We start from the raw sequence: 7573 nt of genomic DNA, 5'->3' as shown, positions 1-7573 counted from the left end.
TAGACAGGGATGATCCTGCCTTGAGAAGTTGTTGGACTAGATTGGCCTCTGGGCCCTACCAAACCTGCTTTTCTGTGATTTCCTGACATGTAAGATTATGCTTAATATTAAGTACGTGCTCAAGCACTTTGCTGTGTCCGGATCTAAGGACTTGATTATCTTTACTCATGCTGTTTTTCTGTGTCTGCTAAATTCAAGGAGAGCAGGATTAGACCTTGCACTAAATTGAATACAACATTTACAACAGTTGAGAGAAATTGATGTTAAAACATAATATCAGCCTCTATTTTACTAATACTTTGCAGTCAGAAACTTTATTAATAATGAAGTTGTCTAAAATGGCAGTCTGTCAGCTGCTTCAGACCTGTGCTATCGTGTGTAGCTGAGGGCAAATGAACGATTCACGACTTGTATCTGTTGCATGTGTACTACACTTTTGCAGTAAGGCGTCAGAATGGTGGGGAGTGCATCTCTGTCAATGGGATTGTGACGTGTCTCTGTGCTTCTGGCTGGACTGGGTTAAGGTGCCAGGAAGGTAAGTGCTGATATCTGTACTTTGTTTGTACCCACGGTAACTCAAATGCTAACAGTGCCTGGGGACTGTAAACATGTCCAGATGGCAGCCTAATGAGAGATCTGTGGAAACAACATCTTTTGCCAGATATGTGAGTGCAGTCTGCTCCATTTTTCATTACTATTTGCTGAATGTATAAAAACAAGTTGGGAGCAGACTTCCCATTCATGTGCCAGAAAAGCTATTTAATTTGAGGAAACTGTCTTTCTCTTCACTGAAATGGCAGCTTCGCTCTTCTATTAGGATAATAAAGTAGAAGTACATTATATATACAGTATATGGTGGCTGCAAAAATAAGATATTTTGCATGGATTTGAAGCAATTGCAATACGAATAAAAGCATTTAAAAAGGATTAAAGACTGATAATTATGCAGAGTTTACAGAACTGCTTTGAAAGTGGGGGAGTCATGCAATCACTAGTGACGTTAATTCAAAGTAAATGCAGTGAAATTACTATTGAGCTAAGGTGTTATAAATCTATTAAGAATTTCATTGTGATCCTTTACCCAGTAAGGGTAGCTATAGGAATGCACTTATCTTTTAAGTGAAGCTGATAAGCGTGCAGGCCAGAACATTGATTGATAGAAATGGGCATAACTATATTATGGGCCTGTGCTGTTTTACACCAGCTGACGATCTGACTCAATCTTGTCTGTTTTATAGCCTGCATAAGGGTAGTAGGGAACTTCTTATTTTATCTACTCTTTCTTTCCAGCGATTTGTCCTTAGGGATGTCAGAGTGATGGAGCTTGTGTGGCCTCTGGAATCTGCAGCTGCCAAGCTGGAGGTGTTGGTGGAGATTGCAATCTAGGTAAACTACACTGATATTTATTTTTCATTATTGTATGTGCATATCTGAATAACTAATTGGTGGTTCAAATCACCAATGCCTGGCTAAGCTCCAGATGAAGGACCTCATACTAGTATTTGTCATGGTTGCATTTGGTAGGGGCTGGCTTATGAGTACAGGGAGATAGAGCCATCATGTACCTCTAAATATCTAGTTAAATTCCAAGCTTTGGGTGGTCACCAAAACTATTATTTAATGTGGTTTGTGAATCTATGTGAAACAAGTTTTGTGGATTCAGGTCAGCAGTTAGTATGCAGATATTTATGTTGCCCAAAACCTTGCCAAGGTTGCACTAATTGGTAGTCTTAGAGAGCCTAAGGACTTTGTGGGCATCGTAAATGAAACTCCCTCTCCCTTTGGAAGCGTTCCCTCCAGAAGTTTCATGGGATGGTTGCTTGTTCCCTTTGTCTAGAGAGTAAATGAAAGGCTGTAGTAAACAGATCTCAATCCTGCTAAGTAAGATAAGAGCCACACACTTCCAAAACACTGATTCCCAGTTAGGAGAGAAAGGAACATATTATTTTTGATCCAAACAGAGCTGTGCCTTTCCCCTTTTTGCATTACCTTTCCTTCCCATACAACTACCCCATGTGATGTCACATTGCTGTTTCGTTTCTGGAAGCAGAGGCATTATATTAGGAAAAGCAGACTTTCTTCCTGCCATCCTGGAGGCTGAAGATTGCTTTCTGGAGATTGCCCTTGAACTGGGTCTCCTCAATGCTACTGCTCAACACTCTGGATTAATCCCCTGGACTAATCCTTTTGAAATTAATAATTTGGTGGAAAAGGATGATCTTTGAAATACCAGTCATATGGACCTTGGATTCCAAGCACTGTAGAAACATTAATGCAGCTGATGATGTCAAGCAGACCTTACAAATAAACACTATAATCTACTCACTTGTAGCAGCGACACCACAAATCACATCCTTGATGAAACAGTTTATCCCTTGTTCTTTCTAATGCAAAAATACAGGAGTGCAGGGGTTGCCCTGAGGTTCAAGGGTAAATGTCAGAAGAAATTAGAAAGCCCCAGGTCCCACAGTGTTTAGTTAGTTAAAATCTTGTGGAATAGTGATTGAAGCATTTGGGGTCTTCCCATCCTGTTTAATTTGGCATTGCCTCAGTTATGGCACTAGTAATCAGTTTAGGAATACCAGTTGCCACATTTTGCTTTCATTTTGAAATTCTCATTCAGGGCCTGTGAAACCAACAGTTAAGTTGCATTTGCAGCCTTATATGTAACATCAGTTAGTGTGGAGCCAAGGCTCTGCCTATTCTTTGTCTCCCTTCCTCTCCATGCCTCCCAACTCCAGCCTGTACGCTTTGGGAGAAGTAGTGTACGTACAACAAACACTGACTACACCTCTGTATTCAAACCTCGGGTTTAGTTAGCCCCTAGAAAGTATGGAAATAGGAATTCTTATGTTCTTTATGCAAGAAGCAAGGATTATTGTGACTGGTATCTTTTATTGGACCAACTGCATGGCTGGGGTAGGCGCAAATAAGCTTTCAAGTGCAATAGTTTTCATCAGGTGTGAGGGAAGCAGCAAGTGCAGGGGTGATTTAAAAGTATGGAGGACTGTGAACTTAGAGAAGAGAGAAATTCCCAGGGGTAGCAAACAGTTAATATTTTCAGGAATGTACTCCAAGTCACAGTACAGCCTTCATCAAGAGAACAGATCCAGTTGTTTTAAAGGTGAAACAGGATGTGGGTGAACTTACGTACGTTACCACTGGACCTGAATAAAGGACATCAGGCTATAATTCAAGGAGTCTTTGCTTACATTATTTCCATCATGCTTTTATTGATATTGTCCCCAGAACTGTCATTGGGGAACGATTCTACTATACAATGAGTCGTACAAGAAAGATTATATACTCTTTTGTCTGAAAAAATGTACTATATATTTGGTGTCTCTCATTTAAGCTGTTTGTAAGCTGCTTTGTCAACATGGAGGGAAATGTATAGCTCCAAACATGTGCCATACTCTGGTTGTACAAAGAAAAGAAAGGAATGAAACCTCTTCTGCTGAAGAAGTGTGACATTGTCTTATCAAGCAAATATGTGGGACGGGGAGGGAGACTCTTTTTTACAATATTTAATTGATTTATAAATACTTTTTCTTCCAAATATCTTAAAGAAAAGCTCTTCTGTGAGAGAGAGCAAGTATTTGGAAAAAATATTCCAGACAGTAACAAAGCCATTGAAAGTATATCTGAGTATTTCTGTGTGTGTTTAATGAGCAGAACAGTTTTGTTTCTCTGTAAATACAATTGAACATATCTTTTTTAAATAAAGGATTTCAAAATGGATGCCTGCTTTTCTTTTGCATTTCTCACTGGTGATCATTAATAGAAGAACTGTCGCTCATGAAAAAAGGCTTCATACATTAATAGCTGATTATAACAGACATTTGCACTATTAAAACATCCTATTTAATCTTACTGTCAAAAGGGCATTTCAATGATTGTGCCTTCAGTAAAATCATCCAGCCCCAAATGGAGGGGAGCTTTTTCATATACCATATTAGGATTTGTTACTTAAAAAATAGATCTTAGAAGGGGATAGTAGAAAGAATTTGCATTTCTTTAGGAACATCAAGCTGCTAAGCACAGTGTTGAAAACGAGGCTAAATCCTAATCATTCTTCTATATAAGTAAATATTGGAATGATGGTTCATTATAGCTTGGAGGGGTGGGGGAGAAATTGGGAACACATAGGGCATATCTACATGAGATGCTTTACTGCTCAGTAGACCAATTTACTATGCAGTAAGCATCTACACATGCAGATGCTTACTGCACAGTAAACTGGTCTACTTTGTCATTAATTTGCTACCTACAAAAGCAGGTAGTAAATTAACGGCAGAGTAGTTACTGCGCAGTAATGCATGTGTAGATGGCTGACCTGGAGCTCCCCTTGGCTGCTGCAAAGGGGGTTGGGAGCAGATCTGCTCCCAAGAGGAAGCACATCCCCAACAGGCTTACTGCACAGTAGTAAATACCTGCTTTGAATTAAGAGCGTGTGTAGGCATGCCCACCGACCACAAACTTACTATGTCTAGCAGTGATGCTTTCAAATGTGTTTCACAGCTCTCTGCATAATATTGTTTTAATTAGCCTGCCCTTGACACCGTTCAGACATAACTACACTGCTTCCAGCATGAGCAATAGCTGCACAGAACACTTGAGGGCATTGCTGCCAAAATGGTAAACTTGTAATCTAGACCTGGCCACAATCTCCTTTTTCAAATTTAGCACCTGCTGTCTAAACCCTTTATTTATACCTGAAGCCTTTTTTGTGTACTGATACGGCTTTCATTACAATCATATCTGGGCACTTCAGTTTTCTGTCTATTCATCCCACGACATCCCTGTTATGTAGGGAGTTTTGCTGTTATGTCCATTTTGGAGAATCAGTGCAGATATTACATTATTTGCTCAGACAGAAAAGCAGTGACAAAGCAGGCTAATTAATCTAGGGCTCCCAAGTCCCAGTTTTGCACCATATCTACTGGTCAGTCCCTCTTTTAGGACTGTTCCCTTGTAATACAAGTATGGTGTGTTGGAGGAAGGGGTTATCTTACCAGGGACCAGAGAACACCCTCAGAAACTATGGGATAAGGAAGAGAAGGAGCACCAGAGTCCTGCTAAGACCAGTGAGTAGAATCAGTAACTGTACCAAAAGGTTTAAAAAAATTTCACCCTAATGTTTCATGACAGATTTTAGGGGACACACTATTTAGGATATATATTTTACCTTTTTTTTTTTTAAATCAACTCTGCTAGTGAGCACAAAGAAGCAGAAAGCCAATGATGGGGGCTGGACTTCTTCCTTTAAATTATGCTTCAAGATTGCTTTCCTGTTGACCAGCAAAAAGGTCTCACTCCCTTGGAATACATTAGCTTTAAGTCACGCAGTAGCCGCAGAGGAAGGAATATTTCATCTGCTTTTCATTGCCACTAAACTTTGGCCAGAGGCAGATGAAGCAAAGGGAGTCGGAGGTTCTTATTCTGAGGTTCTTCATGTTTTTGGAGGAAAGACAAATGAAAGATATTCATATAATCTATGAGGCATTTACATTTTGCAACTTGTTTTCTGGTTACTGTACTTTAAAATGGAGAGAGCTCCCTCTCCCTGCCACAGAGACTGCTGCCTGGTGTTCAGATGCTGCTTTCAACCAAGGAGAAACGCATGCTGTTTCAGAGGCTTTGCTTGGGGCATTTCTTACTTGGGTACAGACATAGGTTTTGTGTGCTGAGCTTCTGTTCTGTTATAGGTACGGACTGGTTTCTGATCACTTATACCAGTCAAAGTGTAATGCCTGTACCTGGCCTTTAAGTTAGGCAAATTCTTTCTACTGTGCCCTTCTGTGATCTGTTTTTAAATAGATTGTATTTAACTATTGCTAAAATTTTAAATACTTAATTTTTTTAGTAGTTACTTAAAAACAGTAGATTTGGGAATAACTTCAGAATTTAAATTAATTTCAGAATTATTCTTTTTAACCAACATGGCCAAAAGCAGAGCTTGGTGTTAATTAGAAGCTTGTGAGAGTTATCAAAAGCAATAAAAATATGGGACAGATAAAAATGAGCATAGTGAGGTCATTTACATTTCGAGGCAGACTATGGAGGGTGTCAGCCTGATTGCATCCCATTCAGAAGTGATTTCAAGTTAGGTAAGCAGTAGTGTGGCTACAAAAGGTCTTGAGAGAGGGTTTTTTTTGTTTGTTTGTTTTTTAATTTGAGGTGGGATTGAGATTTGAATTGATTGGGATTGTTTAGATAATATGTTTCGTTTGCTAGAAGATTCTTTAAAACGTTATTTGTAGTTTGTCTCAAGTTTTTAACATGCTGAAAATGGAAGTGGTTGTATTTTTTTTAAAATACAGCTGCAATGTAGCACCATCTACTGGCTGAAGTGGCTTTCACTCATCACCAAAAAAAGGTAAACCATTTTTTTTTCTCCTTGAATTTCAGTTTAAATGATTTAGTACTGTGTTTATAGAGCATTAATATTGTAGTGTATGGTGGGATATGTAGTATATTATATAGTAAATGGCAGTTCATGCCCCAAAAATATATTCTTTCCCAGTACTTCATGTTGCTGCTACAATAAGTCCATGTTCATTTCTGGCTTTTTGGTGGAAGATTTAACACATTCTGTTTTCTGTATATAATTCTTTGGACGTGGGTATATCTCCCTATTCAGAACTGGAAAGATGCTTATGTATATGTTTATCATATGAAGAAGTTTATCATCTGTGTCAAGAAAATGTTATATGGGACAGCTTGACAGTACACCCCACATGAATTATGACTATCTGTATCTTTGAGGTCCAGTGAGGTCCTATGTTTGTTCCAGGAAAAACTAAGGAGACTGTGTTAGCTGTATTTCTGATGGGCTGTCACTTTTCCCCCGGTAATCTTCTAACAATGAGATTTTTAACTCATCCTCATGCCTCCTCCAATGTCAGTGACTATAGCAAATTCAGCCACTGTTTTTGCCTGCAGTATAACTTTTATGTTACCAGACTTACAGAATCATTTTCCCATGCCAAACTGCTGGTGTATATTGCTTGTTGATTGCAATAATTATATTTTTTTTACTGAAAGGCATTACAGAGTACTTCTTATAGATTAATCTCATTGGTCAGTACTAAAATTCGCTAAGCTTTTCTGCTTTTTTCATTGTCTGTGCTCACAATATTTTTAGTGTGAATTTAAGCTTTAAATTTGAACATACAGGGCTGAATAATGAGTTTAGAAAATCCAAGCAATGAGTAAGTTAAGGTGTTGTAACACTTTAGATTGCACTGAGTAAAGCAGTGGGACGCCAACCTTTTTGGGAAATGTATTGCAAATTAGCTTCACGCCCTCCCTGAGTGCCATTTCCATAATCTTCCCAGGCTTGATCAGCTGCTCTTTCTGTTCCCTGCCTTGTTCCCCTACCCCATTAGCTGCTCCCTACTCTGTGTTCCCAGTCTGCTTTGTTTCTCTATTTTCTGTTCCCTGCTTTATCTTGCTTGTGTTGCCTGTCCCCCTCCTAGTCTGCTGCATGCCACATACAGAAGCTGCCTGTGCCACATATTGTCTACCCCTAGATTAAATGATTCTTCAAGGGTTTGCATTGTGCTGGACT

The sequence above is a fragment of the Crocodylus siamensis genome, chromosome 5 (genome assembly GCF_052110815.1).
Source record: "Crocodylus siamensis isolate JL-2025a chromosome 5, ASM5211081v1, whole genome shotgun sequence".
Classification (NCBI taxonomy): Eukaryota; Metazoa; Chordata; order Crocodylia; family Crocodylidae; genus Crocodylus; species Crocodylus siamensis.
This window is presented reverse-complemented; position numbering follows the sequence as displayed.